This window comes from Diospyros lotus, chromosome 3 (genome assembly GCF_014633365.1).
Source record: "Diospyros lotus cultivar Yz01 chromosome 3, ASM1463336v1, whole genome shotgun sequence".
In the NCBI taxonomy this organism is placed as follows: domain Eukaryota; kingdom Viridiplantae; phylum Streptophyta; class Magnoliopsida; order Ericales; family Ebenaceae; genus Diospyros; species Diospyros lotus.
This window is the reverse complement of record NC_068340.1, coordinates 25,100,074-25,112,718: the sequence shown is the minus strand read 5'-3', so window position 1 is coordinate 25,112,718 and position 12,645 is coordinate 25,100,074. Positions and strand designations below refer to the sequence as shown.

Here is a 12,645-nt window from a genome sequence, read left to right as displayed (position 1 = left end):
ATGTTAAAATATATTTTAAAGGGTTGTACTATGGAATTAAATTCTATGAGAAATGTATTTGTATATTTGTACAATCTATATTTTAGTTATCTTAACAAGAATATTGTTTCTCATATGTTTTAAGTTTTGAACTTGTGGTGTAAGTAGTTAATTTAGGAATCAGGATTTGAAGATTAAAGTTGATTTTTTTTTTATATATATTTTGAATTGAATATTAAACGCTACGGATTATTATTTTATTTTTTATATATTTTATTAAACATTTGTCATCGCTAATCTTATTTTTTTTATATTTTATATTTTTATGCATTTAATTATTTTCGTGACATTTTTATTTAATATTTGTTTAAATACTCAAAAAATATAAAAATAAAATATTAAATCCTTATACAATTTATAATTTTTAAGATCTATTTTTTTTTCTTTTCTGTTCTTTTTCAAAATTTCTAAAATTTTAACAAATATACGGTACCATTAATCTCATAAAAAGATTCCTATAGAAATAGAGATAAAATTGCAAAAGTTTGAATTTTTTCCTGTCATTTGCAACATTTCTCATATCGGTTAGTTTTTAGATTTATATCAATCCCTGTTAACCTTGTTTATAATTTGATTTTATCTTTTTTTCTCTTTTCTTGAATATTTGTGTTTAGGGTTATATTTACAGTTTTTTAATTAAATATATTTTTATTAATTCTAATCGAAAAGGAGTTATTAAAATTTAACTAACACTAATAATTCCTAATGTAATTGCACGAATATAATTATTAAGTTATTATAATTAATTATATATTATTTATTTATTTATTGATATTATAATATATTAAAAATTAAAAATATATTAAAAAAATATAATATATCAAATTAATTATTATAATTATTAAGTTTATTATATAATTAAATTTTTAAATAAATATTAATTTGATACAATATTTTAAATTATTCTATTATCATGTTTTAGATGGTTATCATAAATTATAATTTAAATTATTTATTAATTATCATAATTTTATCATTTATTATAATATTAAATTATTTTATTTTATCAATTAAATAATTATTAATATTATTTTTATAAATCATTTTATTTTTATTTAATAACTAAATATTAAAAAAAATTAAAATGCCAAATCTGAAATTGGCCCCCCCCACCCCCGCCCCAAAAAAAAAATTCTCATTTTCGATTTCCCTCTTTGCGAAAAGTTGAAAACCCTAAACCCCCCCCCCCCCCCCCTCTCTCACTCTCTGAACTCCCGCCCGTCGGCCCCTCCGCCTCCGTCTTAGGCCGTCGTCGCAGCCTCGAGATCTGCCGCCGGTGGAAGCGCCGCATCTAGATCTGCCTCGGCCTCCGCCTTCGGTCGTCGTTGGCCCCACCGCCTCCGTCTCCGTCCTCGGTGGTCGTCGCCGCCTCGATCTGCTGCCGGTCGTCATCGCCGCCTCCAGATCGGCCTCGGGTCGTCGTCCGCTCCTCCGCCTCCATCTTCGGTCGTCGTCGCCGCCTCCAGATCAGCCTCCGGTCGTCGCCACCTCCAGTTCAGCCTCCGGTCGTCGCCTAGGAGTTTTTTGCACCGAATCTGAATACACACTTCACCGAATCTGAATACTGTTCACACAGACTGGTAAGTTTTTTTTCCCACTCTTTTCTTTGTTGATTCGTATATTTTGTATATATATTTATTTTGATTATAATTTGTTATTTATATAAAAATGTATTTCTCAAGACTCCAAATGCAACCCCAACAGTGTTTTTCAAATCTCTGAACATTGTTTTTTTTTCTCGGTGTAATGTTAAAAGATTTTTTGGAATTAATATTTTAAATATACATATGTTAGTTTTATACAAAATTGTGTTAGGACTACTCGTTATGTGACTAAACTGTTCGCAGACTGCTAGTTATGTATAATTTCTCTCTTAAAAAGATTTTTTGGAATTAATATTTTAAATATACATATGTATGTTTTATACAAAATTGTGTTAGGACTACTCGTTATGTGACTATACTGTTCGCAGACTGCTAGTTATGTATAATTTCTCTCTTAATCTCATTTCTATTCCAGCATTGAATAAAGTTATTTTAATGCTTATTTTAGTCCAAATATAAGAAAAGTTATTTAATTTTGAGTTTTATTTTATTATTAGTTTAAACTCGAGCTCATAAATGAGCTTTTGTCGAGTCGAGCTCAAGCTTGGCTCGCGAACGAATCTAAATGAATTTTAGGCGAGTCGAGCTCACTTAAAATTAACAAGCCAAGCTCGAGTTGGGCTCGCGAACAGATCTAAACGAATTTTAAACGTGCCAAGCTCGAGCTTGGTCGCGAATGGATCTAAATGAATTTTAAACAAGCCGAGCTCGAGCTTGGCTCGCGAACGGATCTAAATGAATTTTAAGCGAGCCGAGCTCGAGCTCATGAAAAATAAAATGAACCCGAGCTCGAGTAAAATAGATCGAGTCGAGCCTAAGTTGTGCCAAGCTCGGCTCGGCTCGGTTCAATTACAACCCTAATCTTGGGTTGAAGTATAGTGCGAGTTGTTAGATATATTGGGTCATATGGAATTTCCCTATTTTATCCCCCGATTGAGATATCCTCTGTTTTGCCCAAAAGAAAGATATTGGGTTCCGAAACCCAACCTAGGGTTTTTGAAGTAATTAGGAAGAAATTGAGAAAGAGATAGAAATCAGAAATAACAGAGAAAAAGAGAGAAAGATGAGGGAGAAAACAAAGAGAAATTAAGGGGAGAATTGAAGAGAGAAGAATTCAATCTGTTATTACTCTACCTCCCCCCAAAACAGTCTCAAGTAGCTTATATAGCTACTCTTAAAGACAGTCCTTTTAGTTAATTTTGTAACTGAAAATTTACTGCTGTCAATTAGCATAACAGAAATGTAACTGAAAGTTTACATCAATTACTGTATTAACCCTAGGGTCTTGACAAAAGATTAATTGAATCATCAAAAATTTGGAGTGTGAATTGCTCCTAATACTTGAAATAAAATAAAACAGATGTACATATTATCAAGAACATGTTTTCCTCTTCTTTCCTTGTTTATGTTCACTGTCCTAATTAATGAACTTATCAGTAGAGCATAAAAATCTTAGGGTGCGTTTAATTGCCTCTATTTTCCATGGAAAATGACTGTTTTCCATCTGAAGTATAACTTTTGTAGTGTTTGATTAGCTAAGTTTTTCAGGGAAATTAAGTTCTAATTTTTGGTCACATGAGGCAAATTTCTCGCTTTTGTCGGAAATGGTTTTCCGCCGGGGGGGGGGGGGTAGTTTTACATTTCTAGGGAATTCACTAACCGTGTACACAACACCCAAATTCCATTGCTTCTGTCCACCTCGATCTCTCTAGGGTTTTCCTCTCCCATTTGTGTCGGCTTCGTCCCCTTCCTCTTTGTTGCCATCTATCGCCGAAGTTGAGCCCTGACTTGTGCTTCGTCGCCATCCCCGACTTCTTGTGAGTCTTCATCCACCGCCAAAGATGAGCTCCGTATTGGGCTTCGTCGCCATCTCTATAGAAGACCAACTCTGACTTCGTTTTCGTCACCATCTCCACAGAAGACTATCTTCGATTTCGAGTTTTAGACCACCGACACATCTTCATCTTCTTCCACGGTAAGGTTTTCGTCCACGTTCTGTTCTTATTTCTGTAGATCCGGCAAGCGATATTGGTCTTCGTCCGCCGATCTTGGTTTTTCTCTCTGTTTCAGTGAGCGATTTTGGTCTTCGACCATCGATCTGGAGTTTTCGTCCACTGGAAGCGATCTTGGTCTCTTTTTCAGTGAGCGATCTTCGTGTTCGCCATCTCTACCGAAGTTGACCTCTGATTCTGACTTGCAAACCGCTGTTCATCCTCGTTGCCATCTTCGTCCACGGTAAGCTTTCTGGCCCAACCCTATATGGTTTTCAGCCACCTTTCGTTGGACGACCGACGGCCTTCTATTTTTGGTTTTGCATTTTGGTTTATCCTTTGTTTTCAATATCTATTTTTTCCTTTTCTTTGGGGTTTAACGGTGTAATAATTCAGTCTTTGCTATTTAGTTTGTGTAAAATTATGTGAGTTTTTGTTCACTTTTAATGGTGAAAATATTTTGTATGTGTCTTTATGTAATTATATTATTATATAATTTATATGTTGATTTTATTGAATTTTTATTTTATTCGTGGTAGTGAGTAACATGCCTTTAACAAGGAATCAACGTCGATGGCAACGACAATGTTTGGGTTTATTTTGGACGATGGTCATGCAAGCGATTGTGATATATAATGATATTAAGCGTCGCAACCGACATCTCCCAAGGGCTCCTCATATAAATTGGGATTCTAAAAGAACACGAATGTTTGGAATGAGTGATAGAATGTGTCCTTACACGAATGTTTCTCCTTCTTTTGATAAGTGAAACCATGTTCCACTTTGCTCATGTTGGTGCTAAGAAATTAAATGGCTTGTGATGTAGCATCACGAGCTATTTGGTAGCTGATTTAGAAAGATTTGACATCATAGAAATTCTAGTAAGAATTATTTCTAGTCAAAGAATCTTCAGTTTCTTTATACAATATCCACCATTTAAAAAAAAAAAAAAATCAGAACTAGAACTAAGTAGTGATCAAGTGAAGAATTGAATTTTATATTCATAAGTTATTCTTGGACCTATCAAGAAAAAATGAAAACACATTCTTGATAATATATACTTTTGTTTTATTTTATTTTCAAGTATTAGGAGCAATTCTTTGTTTCAGTTTGAGACCATGCAATGAGCTTCTCAGACTGCCAAATTTGTCTGGTTTCAGTAGGGTGTAGCAGTTTATTTTGTATGTCAGCTGTAGCAGATTATTTTTGTAGAGGATCAGTTACAACGTGTAACTGATATGTAACTGTTGATTGGTTAGCTATATATAAAGCTAACCAATCTGTTTGGAGAATCAATCAAGTGCTGAATTTGGTTTCTCATTTCTCTCTCAATTTTCTCTCAGTTTTCCTCCACTTTCTCCCTGTTCTCTTTTCGTTTCTTTCTTTCTTTCATTCTTCCTTCTTAATTCTATTCTAAAACCCTAGATTCAAGACTAGGTCTTGACACAGACAACCCTTTTTTTACAAATAGAGATCAATTTATTAAAGAAAGAAGAAGTAACCAAACGAACAGTCCTTTGGAGTAAAACAGCCTCACGTATCAGAGCACAACAACAAACAACTGAAGCAACCCATACAACCTGGCCAGTCCCAAATTCAACAAAGGGAGCAACTAAAGTTCTACATGCCAACTTGTTTATAAGATAGCTACTGCTGCTAAAGCAACTAGAAAGTAACACACTTCATCAACATCGTGTGCTCAACATTTTCAACAAATGAATATTATGAAGAGATGATTATTTCGTTCACATAGAATGTTCTTAAACCTTATTGCAGTGAACTCTAAGTTATTTTTTCTATAAAATATAGAACAACTGATTTGTTTCTAATCTGAATTAAATACCATCTGTGTGCATGTTTTCAAATCAGTTTTGTGCTACCCAAGCAAAAAAGATCATACATAAAACTGATTTGAGTATTTCCAGTTAAATTAGACTTCTGCTGGATAACAACCAAACACTTGCACAGCAACAAGTTTGCTGAGTTTGCTATATCAGCAAACTTTTTGAACCAAATGCAATTCAAAAAGCACTTTTTAATGCATTTTACTGCTATCTAAATGAAGTAGCTAAAGCATGTTCCAAATCTGAGGTGAATGCAGCTTTTTTCATGCCTTATTTCAGGTTAGTACTACCTCTAACACCTTCTTCTTGGAAGAGATTCATAACTGAAAACACAATATCAAAAATCGTATACGACTTCCTGCTACATCAATTTCTTTTCCAAAATTTTCAGCAACAATAATAACAAAAGGAACAAGTTGATTTATGTTTCAGCCGAAACTATGGTGATGAGGGTATGAAATTTGCTAAGGAAACAACAATCATATAAATAATTCTTAAATGATTAATAAATTAATAACTAGCTTCTCACGTCATTGCTTTAGAAATCATAATACTAAAGCACTGTTTTTCTATGGAGTACAAACTAAAAGAGAAGATAAGAGGAGAGAAGAGACGAACTCATGAAAATACTGCAAAGCCGCCGAACGGTAGTAGTTACGGATTGGTGATTCAGCGGAGGAGAGATATGAGTGGCTCAATAGCAATCGCCGACTAACAGAGGGGGCACGATTATTTGCAGTCGGCGACGGGGAGCGTGAGAGAAGAGAACCTGTTTGTTGAGAGAGGCGAGAGACAGAGGAGTGATTGGTAAGCCCGATGATGGTGCTAGGGCAGAGGAGAGATATGAGTGATCAGATGCAGCAGTTTATGCTCATTTTTTCGAGCCAAGCGCAGATGAGGATGTCTCTAGATTTTCCTTCGCGAGAGAGATTAGAGCCGATATTGCCAGGAGTCGGCGCTGGTCAGAGGATGGTAGGATCATCGGAGGTGGAGATTGATCCAGTGGCAATGGGGAACAATGTAGTGGATAGGAGACAGGAGATCCAGGTCAATTCTACCCACCACAACTTTCTAGTTCCGAAATTAGAACTACCAATGTTTGATGAAACTAAGCCATGGTGGTGGATCCGACGATGTGAGAAGTTGTTCAAAATACATCAAGTGGCCGAGGAGTAAAAGATTAATCTGGCGGTGGCCTACTTGAATGACATAGGAGATGTATGGTATCAAGGATGGTCAAGCGTGAGGGAAGAATGTAGCTGTAATGACTTCGTGACGAGATTATGTGAGAGGTTCGTCGAAAAGAGGACTATGGATATAGTTGAGGAGTTCAACAAAATGAAACAGAATGGATCGGTGCAGGAGTATCAGCTCCGGTTTGAGGAGCTAAAATCTCTGATGCTTAATAGGAATCCATACTTGACCGAAGACTATTTCGTGTCAAGTTTTATCAGCAAACTTGGTGAGGAACTTAGATCCGCGGTCAAGATGACATGGCCCAGGACGGTCTTGGAAGCGGTGGAGAGTGCTCTGCTCTAGGAATTAAATGTGGAGGCATTGATAAAGAAACAGATGAATCCCAGTAAGGGAAACAGCTTGGGTTCCTCACTGCCAAGAAGAGAGATGTATAGGGATGGGGTAATGCCAAAGCCACCAACACTACTACCACCTACTAAATTGGGGCAACAAGGAAGCAGAGGGAACGAACAGAAGATACCGTTGGGGGCATGTTACAAGTGTGGGGATAAGTACTTCCCCGGACACCAATGCAGGAGGCAATTGCTCCTGTTGGAAGGAGGTGAGGTTGAGGAAGACGCAGGAGAAGAGGCGATGGTGGTAGGGGATGATTGGGAGGAGGAAGATAATGGCACAATATCCCTCCATGCCATAAAAGGAGTGGCTAGTAACAAGATTATCAAAGTTGAAGGAACGTTGCAAGAAGGAACACTCATGGTCCTAATTGATAGTGGGAGTACCCCCAACTTTATTGACGAAGGAACAATTAGAAAAATGAAATGTGAGTTATCTAACACTCAACCTTTAGCAATGACTGGCTAATGGAAGTAGGGTGTTACTCAGATCAGCCTGCTTGGGTTTTTGTTGGATAATGCAAGGAGATACATTTGAAGCCGACCTTAGGTTGCTGAAGTTGGGGGGGGGGGGTGCCAAATAGTCTTGGGAGTTGATTGGATGAGAGGGGTAAGTTCCATCAGCTTCGACTTTAACAAGATGGAGGTTATGTTGGAAAAACAAGGCAGGAGAGTTACACTTCAAGGGAATATGGAAACAGGGTCTTGCAAGCTGATCAAGGGAAAGAGGCTGCACAAATTGCTCAATTGTAAGTTGTCCCAAGTGGCTCAATTATTCTCGATTGAGACCAGTGAGAAGATTGAGGAACAAGGAGAACATGAGGGTCAGTGTTCAATAACTACTAGCAAGCCAACCATAGACCTATGGCAGGTACATGAGCTGGCCTCCCTTGATGCATAACTTATTGAGTTTAGGGACCCCAAGACCATTTGATCACTCTATTCCTTTACAACCAAATGCTGAACCAGTTAATATAAGATCCTATAGATACCCATCAAAGCTCAAAACTGAAATTGAGAAATTAGTAAGAGAAATGTTGGACAACTCTATAATCCGAGCCAACAAAAACCCATTTGCATCCCCCGTTCTTTTAGTTAAAAAAAAGGATGGAACCTGGTGTTTTTGTGTCGACTATTGCCAATTTAATCACATCACAATAAAGATAAATTTCCCATTCCCATCATTAAAAAACCTCCAAGATGAACTAAACCATGCATCTGTTTTCTCTAAACTTGACCTAAGATCTGGCTATCATTAAATCTGGATGAACTCAATTGATATACCCAAAACAACATTTAGAACCCACCATGGGCATTATGAGTTTATAGTAATGCCCTTCGAATTAACTAATGCATTAGCAACATTTCAAGCCCTAATGAACCACATCTTTGAGCCTTATCTTCGAAAATTTGTGTTAGTATTTTTTGATGATATATTGATCTACAACCCAACTTTTTCTAAACACCTAGAACACCTTAGAATTGCATTTACCATCCTTAAACTCAATCGGCTATGCATCAAAAGGTCCAAATGTGACTTCGCTCAGAAGAAAGTGGAGTATTTGGGGCATGTGATTTCTAGTGTTGGAGTTAGCATTGATCCCAAGAAGATTTCAGCTATGGTAGCATGGCCTAAACCAGAGAACATCAAGTCCTTAAGGGGGTTCTTGGGGCTAATGGGTTACTGTAGGCGTTTATTGAAAACTATGGAGTGATAAGTAAACCACTGACAGAATTATTAAAAAAGATAATGTCAGATGGAATGAAGAGGCAGAAAATGCATTTGGGTAGTTGAAGCAAGCCATGTGCGAATTGCCAGTGTTGGGGATTCTTGATTTTAGTAAGCCATTTTTCCTGGAGATCGATGCATGTGGAACTGGGGTAGGAGCTGTATTATCTCAAGAGGGCTGACCCTTAGCTTTCATGAGTCAAGCTTTAGCCCCAAGACATTAAGGGCTCAACACATATGACAAGAAGTTATTGGTTGTGCTGATGGCGGTGGAAAAATGGAGGCATTATTTGGAAGGGGGACAATTTAGAATCAGAACAGATCATGAGAGTCTCAGGTTCCTTACCCAACAAAAGTTGCACACTAATTTGCAAAAGAAGGGGATGGCAAAGTTGATGGGGCTGGATTTTGTGATTCAGTATAGAAAAGGAAAAGAAAACGTGGTTGTAGATGCCTTATCAAGGCATTATGAGGAGGGAGACTGTGCAGCCATTACAACACTGGTACCAAGAGGTGTCAATGAGCTATGATAAAGGAGCTTGGACAAGGGAGTTACTGGAGCTGCTGAGTCTGGACAACAACAACAGGCATGGGTACACTATATGCAATGGCCTGATGAGGTATCGGGGGCGATTGGTGATAGGAGACTGCGAGGCCTTGAGGAAAAGAATTTTCCAAACCATGCACGACCTGCCCTTAGGGGGACACTTACGCATCCAAAACACTTGTCGCAAGGTGAAACAAGTGTTTTATTGGCTAGGATTAAAGAAATCAGTAATAGAGTTCGTAATGCATTGTGACACTTGTAAGAGGTGTAAACATAAATCAGTAGCTAAACCTGGACTCCTGCAGCCATTAGGGGTTCCAAATCAAACATGGGCTAATATAACTATGGATTTTGTTGAAGGTTTGCCGCGGTCAAAGGGGAGGAACTGTGTCCTAGTCGTGGTGGATCGATTGACCAAGTACAACCATTTCATTAGCTTGTCCCACCCATTCACAGCACAAGAGGTGGCTACAATGTTTCTAGACAATATAGTGAAGTTACATGGGGTGCCTCAAACGATCATTTCTGATAGGTTTACTAGTTTATTTTGGCAAGGTTTACTGAAATCCTTGAGCTCTAAGCTCCACGTGTCCACAGCTTAACACTCGAAAACTAACGGCCAATCGGAGAGAGTTAATCAGTGCCTCGAGACTTACTTGAGGTGTTTCTGCTTTATGCAGCCCAAGGAGTGGCACAAGTGGTTATCCTTGGCGCAATGGTGGTACAATTCCAGCCGTCACCGGTCCATTGGGATGACTCCATTTGAGGCGTTATATGGATACAAGCCTAGCCTATTACCATCTATGGGGGAGCCAACGCCGATGGAAATCGCAGATACCTATCTACAAAACAGGCAGGAGATTCTACACACCTTGAAAACTGAGTTGGCCAAGGCTCAAAATCGGATGAAGCAGCTAACGGATAAAAAGGGGAGTGAGAGAACGTTTAAGGTAGGAGAAAAGGTGTACCTCAAACTCAGTCAGTCTCATCTAAGAACCCTTTCGAGGCAACATGTTACTAAATGAAGCCCCAAGTTTTTTGGACCGTATGCCATTACTGCCAAGGTGGGACCAATTGCCTATAGGCTACAACTGCCCGAGGGAACACACATTCACCCTGTGTTCCACGTGTCTTTACTCAGGGGAGCAATTGGGAACCAAACGGCCAGTTAAACCATTCCCATTCCATTCAGGGAGGAAGAACCAGCAATCACCCAGTAGCCATCCTGGACAAAAGAGTAATTTTTCAGCAAGGAGCCCCAATCACCCAAGTGCTGGTGCAGTGGTCCTCACTGCACTTCGACAATAATACTTGGGAATATCTGCCAGAGTTCCTCTAGCAATTCCCAAATGTAGCCAGCTTGCTTAGGATTCTTGAGGACAAGAATTAGCTTAAGGGGAGGGGAGTTGTCGTGTACCTAAGGGGGAATAATTGTAATAAACAATAAAGGCTGGTAGGTATTTGTAATTGTGAGGAATTGAGACATTTACATGCAGAAGTGGCAACTGTTTCTGGCACCAACTTCCCCTAGGGTTGAGTATATAAGCTCGGCCTGCCTCATTGAGTGGATATCGAATATCATTTGAACAATTTCCTATTCTATTTCCCTCTCAATTCTCTTTCTCCCTCTCGTTTCATCTTCTAATTTTCCCCCTCTTTCTCTAATTCATCTCTCCCCTACATAATTCCCGCCAAGTTCTCTCTACAAAACGAGAGAATGCCTTGCTGAATCCGGAGGATTCAACATACAGTTGTTTTTTAGCCTTTTTCTTGCATTAATATCATATTGCTTTGTTTCTTCTTGTTGATATTTTTCTTTTAATTGCTTTTATTTTCCTTGTAATTAATGGGTGAAATTGAAAAATAGCTTAAAAAATTGTTTTGAAACTATTAAAACTATGAATTTGCTTGAATGAAATTTACCGGGTATGGGTACCCACACGTTACGGGTATGGGGTGTTAGATCCGCGAGGATCTGGCAGAGTGCAAGGGTTGATCTTTCCCGCGCAAGATCGATCACGAAGAGAACGAGAGGAATCTCGTGTGAGGGGGGAAAGAACTAGAAAAATAGAGAGAGAATTGGAGAGGAAGAATAAGAGGGAAATTCAGATTTCATTCAAAACATGCATTCCAATAGAATGAGGCCGGTTTCTATTTATAGCCTTCCTCACGAGTTACATCTCTCGCCAAGAATAACTGCTCAAGTTTACAGCTCACTACTACCCTTATACAATTGCTTATATCATTTCTTTCCTACCTTTTTATTTATTACAGTATCCCTTAGGTACATGACATGGGGGTGGGGGGGTTAGACAAAATACCCTGAGGGTAGGGTACTGGGATGCGAATGGGGATGTGGATGGGGATGAGGGGAGGGGGGTTCCCTACCCATACCCTCACCTTTGCCATCCTTAGCCTGTGCATTGTGATTGGTCATCAAATTTTTGTTGTCTACTCTAAGCAAATCCTGAGATTGCTGATTGTTGCTGGCTTCTGGGGCGGCTACAGTTTATGAAGCTTGGAGGACAGCCAAAATTGAAGCATTTGCACTAACCACCATGGGATATAATGGCCTTATAAAAGTATGTCTGCGAACAAAGATAATTGGAGAGAGAAAATTTATGCCGTGGACCCACCTAATGGAGTCAAGGATTGTGATGAAGTTGGGTTCAGGGGGTTATGCTGTCTATGTCTTGGAGGTCATTTGTGTTTGGGGCCATTATTGTCTTAGGAAGAGTTTCAGATGTAGAATGAGCAGTCCTTTTTGAATTTGTGGTTGTTTGGTGTCAGTGTATCTTGAGCTTTTGAGGGTATAAAAAGGTGGGTTAATAGTATGAGGGGAACTACTCTCGTTTCCTTTGTTTTTGTGGTTGAGGCAGGATGCTTCCTTTTCCTTAAATTTCCTTTGGTTTTTTTGGATGAAGTTCTTAATAGGTGGTGGTTTTGTTCAACTTTCTTTTCCTTTTGTTTGTAAAGGGTCGTGTCCTTCACCCTTGCGGCAGGCTGGCCAAAATTAAAGCATTTGCACCAAACACACCATGTGATATAATGCCCTTATAAAAGATATCACTGTTGTTAGATGATTAGAGAGTGAGAATTTATACGACGGACCCCATTTATTGGAATCAAGGGTTGTGAAAGGGTTAAAATGCCTGTTATGGTCTTGGATGTCATTTGTTTTTGGGGAAATTATTGTCTTAGGAGTTTTAGATGCATTTGGCTGGGCAGTCCTTTTTCAAGTTTGTGGTTATTTGGTGTCAGTGTATGTAGAACTTTTGAAGGTATAAAAAGGTAGGTTACTA

General features: G+C 38.5%; 1 protein-coding gene across 5 annotated transcripts in view; it reads left to right on the top strand.

Moving 5' to 3' along the window:
- Window positions 1-1,224: 1,224 nt before the first annotated feature.
- Window positions 1,225-12,645, top strand: part of LOC127798078 (uncharacterized) — a 46,797-nt gene continuing 35,376 nt past the window's right edge. For 3 of the 5 annotated variants that reach the window (XM_052331384.1, XM_052331380.1, XM_052331382.1), the window contains exon 1: window positions 1,225-1,619. The gene's annotated coding sequence lies outside the window, so the exon portion shown is untranslated. Of the gene's footprint in view, window positions 1,620-3,252; window positions 3,619-3,713; window positions 3,879-12,645 lie in introns of those variants that run through there. The other 2 variants (XM_052331383.1, XM_052331381.1) reach the window with 2 other exon arrangements.